This window comes from Chenopodium album, chromosome 5 (genome assembly GCF_948465745.1).
Source record: "Chenopodium album chromosome 5, dcCheAlbu1.1, whole genome shotgun sequence".
NCBI classification, from domain to species: domain Eukaryota; kingdom Viridiplantae; phylum Streptophyta; class Magnoliopsida; order Caryophyllales; family Amaranthaceae; genus Chenopodium; species Chenopodium album.
The window spans coordinates 38,204,826-38,214,570 of record NC_137838.1 but is presented as its reverse complement, the minus strand read 5'-3'; the positions used below and the strand labels follow the sequence as shown (position 1 = coordinate 38,214,570).

The 9,745-nt window shown below is 38.6% G+C and overlaps 2 non-coding genes across 2 annotated transcripts; one reads left to right on the top strand and one right to left on the bottom strand.

The window, feature by feature from the left end:
• Nucleotides 1–1,810: 1,810 nt before the first annotated feature.
• Nucleotides 1,811–1,916, bottom strand: LOC145633568 (small nucleolar RNA R71). Its single transcript, XR_014112880.1, has one exon. It is a non-coding gene; the product is annotated as a small nucleolar RNA R71 (small nucleolar RNA).
• Nucleotides 1,917–9,426: 7,510 nt separating this feature from the next.
• LOC145633500 (small nucleolar RNA R71) lies at nt 9,427–9,533 on the top strand. Its single transcript, XR_014112823.1, has one exon. It is a non-coding gene; the product is annotated as a small nucleolar RNA R71 (small nucleolar RNA).
• Nucleotides 9,534–9,745: the final 212 nt, after the last annotated feature.

Genomic DNA, 9,745 nt, shown 5'->3' with positions numbered 1-9,745 from the left:
CGAGGAGCATCAAAGTGAGAGTGAAGGGGGGCTGCCCTGTTCCCAGGCGTGGGCGCGCCGCTTGCTCTCCCTGTTCCATGCCCATTTTTGCGCGGTCGCGCTCCCTCTTGAAGATGGCCGCGCCTGTATGGGTCTATTTTGGACGATATAACTAATTTCTCTTTGTTAGTTTTACTATATACATACTTTCCTTCTATTTTTAGAGAGAGAATTGAAGGAGAATTCCATGAGAAAATAATTAGAGATAGTTTTAGAGAGAGAAACTCTAGGTTGTAGAGAGAGAAGTTCATTGTTGATGATTGATGATTCTAAGCACAATTTCTATTGATTTCACCAAAGTCTGTAAGGATTTCTTTTACTTTAATGAAATATTTAGCTTTTGATTTCAAATGTTTTGTTGATTGTTCAAGTTTGATTGATTTGTGATTGATTTAGTTTGATTAATATGATGATGATGAACTTGTTTAGCTTAGTTTTGATCTTGATTTACATGGATTGTGAGTATTTTTCTTGCTAGGGGGATGGTGAAGCATATATGAGTAATGGATTGATACTAATTGGGGGAAATTGATGGAGTTGATGTTGTGATTAAATTGGTTGGTTGATTATGTGCATGTGTGTGATAGATTGAAGAGTATCTAACTTTGATTGTTGCACTAGATTGCATTGTAAGTTCACATTGATACGAACAATTGATTTATGGCTTAAATTTTTTCAATTAAGTTGGTTTGTGAAGTTCCTAGCTAGAGTCTCTCATAGTTGAAGCTAGTTTGACCTCTAGGAGAATAACTTATCATACTCTTTTGATTGCATTATTGATTTTCCCTCGCAATACTCGACTTAGTCAATTTCAATCCCGATTAGTTATATTCATTGCAAGTATATGTGGATCCTAAACCCTAGTGTTTGATATATTTGAATCTATCTAGTTTGTTAGCTGTCTTAGAGTACACACACCTCTATTTCACCCTTTTCGAAATAGCTTAACTCTAGCAATAGTAACCACCTCCCATTCCTAGTGGTTCGACCCTTGACTTACTCCTATACTAGTTATAAGGGTGTGTTGAGTAATATAAATTTTGTTTGACCTAGGGAAGATTAGTCCAATTACCTAGTCTCAACCCCCTCGTAAAAATGGCGCCGTTGCCGGAGAGTGGCTTTGTTGTTTGCTATTGTTGTTGAGTCTATTTCACTTTATTTTGAAAAATACAAAAATATTTCTCTTTTAGGCTACATTTGTAGCCGTGCTATTGATATTTTCTTTGAGTTTTTATATGCGTAGGATAAGAGGAAGGACTCTAGTGCCATTTTATCTAGAAATTTAGATAACAATAAACAAGGATAAGGGTTTCTAATTGTTCTTCAAGTCCAAGCTTTTCAAGAGAGGAAATTCATCAAGATAGAGAAGAGAAGGATCGAGGAAACATGGGAGCTAATCCAAGAGTTGCTTTAAAGGAGTTAGGAACTCCCGGTGCTTATAGATTCGAGAGTAGCATAGCTCCACCAACAACTCCCGCCAATGACTTTGAGATAAGGCCGGCAATGATAACAATGATTGAACGAAAGCAATTTAGTGGTGCCAAGAATGAAAGCCCACTAAATCATCTCAAAGAGTTCGAGAAGTATTGTAATACAATCAAGGTCAATGGGGTTTCTCAAGAATTCATAAGGCTCAAGCTATTTCCGTTCTTTCTAATCGAAAGAGCTTTGGAGTGGTTATACAAGGAAGTGAAACCTAATTACTTGAGAACTTGGGATGATGTCACTAAGGAGTTGCTTTCCCGTTTCCACCCTCAAAAGAAGACCGCCGAGGCAAGAACTCTAATCCAAAGTTTCAAGCAAAAGCCTAGTAAGATTTTGTATGAGGCTTGGGAAAGATACAAGGAGTATAACCGAGAATGTCCTCACCGTGGAATCCCCACTTACAAAATCATACAAATTTTCTAAGGAGAATTGAGCCCCCAAGGGAAGTCATGTCTTGATGCCGGAGCCGGAGGCCCGATCATGAACAAGACCGAGGAAGAGGTTGTTGACATGCTAAAGTCGTATCACCTAATCAAAAGTAATTCCTAAAACCACTAACTAATAATAGATAGGGTAGTACGGTCGAATCCACAGGGAAACTGGTCTTTCTATTCCTAATTAATTCAAGCAATCTAAATTATAAAGTAACCAATATATTATAATCAAAGGAAACTAAACTACGGAGATTAAAAGTAGGGAAGAATAAGAATAGAGGAAATCAATGAATAAAAGACCTAGGGCATATGTTCACCAATAAATAACATTCCAGGGTAAAACATAATAATCAATCATCAATGCATAAATTAATCAGATCATAAAGGGCTTTCTCTACGTATTACAATCACACAATTAATTTACCGGTATTAAATCTCATCTCTCGAATCTCAACTTAACCATTTATAAATTAACTTGCCTATTGAAACTAGACCTAAACATGAATTCTCATCTCTCGAATCTCGAATCAATATTGTCAAATTCATGCATAAAAGACCAGGCCTAATCTAGTCACAGAGCATTAAATCAATCAATAGGAAATTAATCTAGCATTGATAATCAACAACAACAAATTACCCCTTCATATTATTTAAGGATCCACATAAACCCTAGAAATAAAACTACTCACACATAATTAAATCTAAACTAATCAAAGCAATAAAATAAGACATGATGAAAGAATTAAAATAAATAACTGAGATTAAAGTAGAAGAAATCGTTATCAAAGTAATCTGGAACTAAGAGTAGAGTTAAGAACAAAGTATTAGAGAGAGAAACTAATCTAAAAGCTAAGTAGAGAGTGAAAATCTAAGAGAAGAATTAAGAAAGAGTAAAAGAAGATACTAAACTCGCTTAACGGAAAAGTATTTATATTAAGCAAGAATCCTAAACTAAAACAAACTTAAACGACGATTAAACCGCCTAATAATAACACGCGCCCGATCGGGCGCGCCTTTTTCTTCCCAGGTATATCTCTCGCGCCCGGTCGGGCGCGAGTTCGGGTGCCGGCTTCGCTTCCCCCGCTCGGCCGGGCGCGCCTTCGGACGGGAGCTCTAATGGCCGGGTGGCACTCTTGGGCCACTCTTTGACTTCGATTGGGCTCCAATTCTTCCAGCCAATTTGGATTTCCTCTTTGGGTCTTGAATACTCGGTCCAAATGCCCCGGTATCACATATAACGAGCCCTTAATCACCAATTCGATGGCTCTAACCAGCCCTGGGCTATGAAGGATGGTCGTGCATTTTCGATGCTCGTAGTTACTCCATAATATCTCGAGAAAATGCTCCAAAAGTGCAAATTACTACAAAAGTCAACTAAATCTAAGAAAACACTAGAAAACAACAATTAGTAATAAAAGTGACTCTAAAGAGCCAAAAACACTACTAATTATGACCAAGGGACGGGGGTAAAATACTATATAAAATAGTCACATCAAACTTCCCCAAGCCAAACCTTTGCTTATCCCTAAGCAAAGATCTCATCAATGAGTAAATAATATGCTTCACCCCAAAAAGTAAAAATCAAGCACAAACAATTCAAGGTAAATCTAATAAACATGCTTCAAAGTCAACCAATCAAATCCATCCAATTACTCTTCCTCCCTAACAATTGTCAAATAGAGCAAACCACAAGAGCATATAGAATTCAAGACTAGTGCTCACACACTCAACTCTCATTTATGTGGCGAGTAAAAGATGTACTCGATCGCTCTCCAACCAACCCCTTTAATGTGAACAATGCCTTTCCTACTCACACTCTCGTGTGTATAAAAAGAAGTACACTCAACCTACTAGTCGACTCGAAATATGTCAAATCATAACTTGCATTGAGAAACAACACTTTCAGATTCATACAACTCTATTCACAAAGGTCGGAAGGTCTTTAAAGCTTGTAATGTAAGGCTAGGGTAAAGGGTAGGAAATATTTGGGAATAAGTGAGAGAAAAGCTATGCTTAAAGGGAGCAAATCTTAATAACACCCATGATCAAAATAAATAATGATCAACATCTCCAACATAACCAACTCCAACAAGAGTCCACCAAAAATAACTCCAAACACAAACAACAATCCCAACACTTACAAATTTCACTCATAAAGATATAATAATGAAAAATTAGAGTGAAATAACAAACTTTATTTTCCAAAGTTGAATTTTTCAGTGAAACTCAATTTCTTTCTTTCCTTTGATTAACCTCCAACTAGAACATTTGAACATTGAACATATTTTTTTTGTTTTTTTTTTTGCTTTTGAAGTTCACTCACTTTTTTTTTTATAACATCATACTTAATTTTTTCTAGAAGATTAAACATTCAAGCTCATAAAAAATAAACTACAATCAAGAACAAAATAATTCCTCAAAACCCACCCAAATTGTGCAAATAATAAGCACACTACAAACTCCCTCACCTCAATCACTAATAGATCCCCCAAGCCAAGCTTGGTACTAGTAACCAATGGGGAAAAATAGGCTTGTAATGTGGCTAATAAATAACAAAAAGTCAAGGCAACAACATGGGTAGCAAGAAGGGAACAAATGTATCTAAAATCATCTGAAGGCTACCTAAAAGAACAAATGCCTTCGTCCTCCACAATGTGCATAATAATTAGTCATATAAACATTACTTGTAGTTACAAATCAATACTCAAATTTATTGAAATACCAGGAACTATCACACATTCCTAACCAAATTAACTAATCAAGCACTATATTCACAAGCAGTTGGATAAAATTGACACATGTTAGGACATCTAAGCAATCAAAATTCAAATCATGATGAACAAATCCACAATGCTTATCATCATATACCAAGAATCAAAATAATATTTTCCAAGTATGGGGCACAGGGAAGCATGATTTACAATTCATTGGAACGTATTTTTGGATTTTTTTTTATTTTTCAATTTTTTTTTGTATTTTTCATGTAAGAAAGCAGTAAAACTAACCTAGAAAGTAATAAATCTAAACTAAGAAAACACATCAAAAACAAAAGAAAAGAGAAAAAGAAAGATACCAAATCTAAAATCTCCCCCAAGCCAGAATCAGACAATGTCTTCATTTGCTCGAGAACTAGCCCAACATGGCTAGTCCTCATCATCCTCATCCAGGAGCCGAACCCTCCGCCTTTGCTGCCACCTGCACCAGAAGAGCTACCACCAAAATAATCGGCGTGAAAACTCCCCCCACCAGTCCCCCGAAAGGAATGTCCTGGCCGTACCCATGGAAGACAGAATAATCAGTATAAATACCAGGGGCAGTGGGATCCCTATCGTATCCCTGGGGTGAAGGATGAAACCAGTCAGGGTAAATGGCATCATCGGGAATGTTACCCCGACGAGCATAATCATCATACATAGGATAGAGAGCTCTACCCTGGTTCCTCTCAAGGTACCCTAACCTATGGTCAATGGAGCCTACCATCCTCCTAAAGTCAGTGTGGGAATGCTCAATACGACCTAAAGCCTGACCTATACTCTGGAAGTCCCAAATTGGGTCAGAGGCAACATGGGGGACAGAGTGAGACATGCGAGGTGGTGAAAGCTCTACCTCGGGCTCAGGCTGGGGTGGTGGAACTAGTGGTTGACTGGTGGTGCTTGCCCCCTAGCATGGGAAACTAAAAGTTCGTACGTGTAGGACACTTGCCCTGGGGGAAAGGCGGTCAGGTCAGGATTAGGTAAGGAAAAGATGGGCAATGGCTGCTCGGTTCCAGTCCTAATGCACCAGTGGGGGGTTTGCTCACTATCCAGTCGTACCCAACCCAACTCCTCAAAATACCTAGCAGTCATATAGGTATCCGGTCCACAGTTAGTCATCTGGTGGGGTCCACTCTCAATAAAACCAGCCTTTTTAACTGCTATCCTAGTGATAAGGCCTCCTATACGAATAGGGGTACGAGACAGGGTACTGGCCGTGGCATGTCTACTCAGGTGGTGGATGAAGTATCTACCTATGTTCAGTTTACCAAACCCATACACATAGTGTCTAATAACACAATCCTGCAAATCCTACCAAGAAAACACAATCCTGCAAATCTTTGCCAGATTTGCGGGATAGGGTGATGGATAAGTTTCGTACTAGCATAATGGGGGTCGGGGGTCGGTAAACCAATTAAAGCATGATATATATCACCCATTTTATAATCAGCATGCCATTAAAAAGGTAATTCAGAGTTCAATTCAAATATTTGGAAAATTCAACATAAGTAAAACTAATATTCTCATTGTTCAACCTAAAAAATAAGTTCGGTCCATTTCTACTATTTACAACTTTCAAAGAAGACAAAAATTCACATGTTAATTCACGGTATGTAGGATAGTGCATGTCAACGAATTTTCTCATTCCTATATCATTCAAAAATCGTTTAACAAAATCATACAAACCATAAGATTCAAGAGTAGGGCGGTGTAACCACCGTAAAGGAATTACCTCTCGCCCGACAAGGTGTTCTAGCCGTTCCTTTTGCTCTTGGCTAGCAATTCGGATTTTTGGCCAATAGGAGAGTTGCAAATCTGGATCGTACTCCTCCCTCAAACTAGAACTCCTCCCAATAATTGATCGAGCCCTCTTTGAAGCCATAGTAGAAAAATGGATATGAAAAATATCTGATTAAAACTTGAAATTTTTTATGTAGGATTGTAGAGGATGAAGAGAGGATTAAGAATATGTAAAAATTATTGGATTTGGGTAAGAGATGGAGAAGAAAACTTAGAGAGAAGGTAGAGGTTTTAAGGTTTTAGAGAGAGAAAGTTATGGAGGAAAAGAGAAATGAAGAAAGAAAGAAGAAGGAAGAAGAAGAAAAGGGGGCGGCTGGTGTCGAGCCCGGTCGGGCGGACTATCGCCCGATCAGGCGATCTGTGTTTATATTTTTCGCTGCTCTCGCGCCCTGTCGGGCGATCTACTGCCCAATAATTTATATTTTCTATTCTCACGCCCGATCGGGCGGTAAAAATGTCCATATACGTCAAATTTCGCGCCCAGTCGGGCGAAAATTGCAATATTCGAAACCTTGCTCTCGCGCCCGGTCGGGCGAGCTTCGCCTGATCGGGCCCAAGGCTAGCTTAGGGGAGATTTTTGTCTTTCTTCTTTTCTTCAATTTTTGCTAACTCTTTTCCTTCAAACCTGTACAAAAACTCATAAAACTCATTAGATTCCCTCCTCTCTCCTCTCATAAGAAAAAGGAAAGAAAAACTAGTCTATAAAGCATTAAAATACGGGTTGCCTCCCGCAAAGCGCTAGTTTATCTAGGTCCCGCACGACCTTCTTGCCAAGTATAAGAACTAGGACCCTTGGCCTAACGCTTGGTTGGGTGGTTTCTCACCTGGTCGAGCGGTGTTTAGACCACAATGCGGCTTCATGATATACCCTGTGGGACGCCAATTCACCTTATCTGGTGGATCCTCCTTGACTTGGATTGGGGGTTCTTCAATTCTACGCACTAAAGTTCCCTTTTCGATCGATGGTTGCTTCAAATTGTCACTACTTTTAGCACTTGCAACTCAATCTAGCGGAACATTTACTGTAGGTTCAATTTCCATATCTTGCTTATTTAGTTCCACCTTCTAATCCTCAAAGCCAAGAGCGACAGTGTAGAGGGCTCTTTCTATTGCATCAAATTCCTTCTGCTATTTGTCTATCTCATCTGTAGAAGACGCAACACAAGATACCGCCTCCAAGAGATCTTTTACAAGAGCTTGGGGCTTTTTAGAATAATATTGAACCACATCAACACTAAATCACTTCTCCTCTGTCATGGGGCTTTTAGGGGTATTATTAAGATTAAAAATAATTTTATCGTCCCCTACTGATAGTGTTAATTTGCCACATCTCACATCTATAATTGCTCCTGCAGTGTTAAGGAATGGTCTACCCAAAATAATTGGGGTTTGCATATTTTCAGCCATATCAAGAAAAACAAAATCAACAGGTATATAAAAATTACCTACTCTAACAGGAACATCCTCTAAAACACCTAAGGAGTATTTAAAAGAACGGTCGGCCATTTGTAGAGTAATGTTAGTAGATTTTAATTTACCCATATTTAGCTTGGAACACACAGATAATGGTATAACACTAATGCTAGCGCCCAAATCACATAATGCATCATTAATCATTAGATTGCCAATATGACAAGTGATAGAAAAACTACCCGGATGTTTCAGTTTAGGTGGAGATTTATTTTGAAGTTCGGCACTTCATTCTGCAGTGAAAGCTATTGCCTCTACCTCACTAATAGACCTTTTTCTTGTTAGTATTTCCTGCATAAAATTTGCATATGCAGGAATTTATGTAATTAATTCAGTGAAGGGGACTGTTACCTGAAAATCTTTAACCATCTCCGGAAACTTACCAAACTACTTATCCAAATTTGTTTTCAAGTGACAATTTGGGAATGGAAGTTTGATAACTGGCTTTGGAGCATTACTGCTCTTATCTGGAGCTGGTACCTTCCCTGGAGTCGTACCCTGCAATGTAAAATCAGATATATTAGTACTATTCTTTAGCCCTGCAGGGCTATTAGATACATTGTCAGGTTTAATGGAATCAAGATTAGCATTATTTATTAAAACAGGTTCATCATCTCTAGGCATAGGGGCCCTTCATAGTTTGAACCATTCCTTAGAGTAATTGCATAGGCTTGATCCGTAGGCCTGGTCGGCTGTGCTGGCAGGGCTCCTTGTTGACGGGCTTGTAGAGTAGCAGAAATTTGCGCAATTTGATTATCTACAATTTTATTATGTGCTAGTATCAAATCAATTTGGGCATCTCTACTCTCCATGTGCTTCTGCATATTAGCCAGCATCTCTCTAATTTTACCAGAGCAGGGACGGAAGATAAGGAGGGTTGTTGTCTTTGGTTCTTTTGGCCAGTATTGGGGTGGTAATATTTCTGCCGAGTTTGTTGTGGCGCCTGTGATTCTTGTGGTGGTGGATTTTGAACATTGGTGCTCCGGTAGGAAAGGTACGGATGATTCCGGTACCCAGGATTGTAGGTGTTGGAGTATGGGTTATTCTTCCTATAAGCTTGAAAGGCATTGACTTGCTCCACGGAACTCCTACAATCTTTCTCCCTATGACCTAAAGTTCCACAATTTTAACAGAAAGCCTCATTAGAATTATTATTAATTGCAGAAACATTAGCTACATTTGCAGTACTATGATTATTTAATTTCTGGCAGATAGAGGTGAATTGAGCTTGTAAAAAGGATACAGAGTCGACACTATGTTTCCCTTTATTAGCAAAGCCTCTGGGATTCCCATATTGGGAATTATGTATTGCCATATCTTCAATAACTTGACCTGCATCATCAACATTAAGGTTCATAAACCTCCCACTAGCTGTAGAATCCAATATTATTCTAGATGAATTTCCAATCCCATTGTAAAAGGCTTGGATTAACTGCCATTGTGCCAAATTATGGTGGGGGCATTCTCTTTGTAGATCCTTGATCCTCTCCCAAGCCTCATATAAAGTTTCATCGGCCTCTTGGGCAAAGTTCTGAATAGCACTCCGTAGTACAGCTGTTTTCTCTGCAGGATAATATTTGTTATAAAAATTCAAAACAAGAGTTTCCCAGTTAGTTATACCAAGTGCAGTTCTATTTAATCCATTAAACCATAATTTGGCTTTTCCAGTTAAAGAGAGAGGAAAGAGAATCTCCCTGATTTGGTTTTGTGAGACTCCATCTTGCTTGATGGTATTACAATACTGACAGTAGTCTGCAATATGAA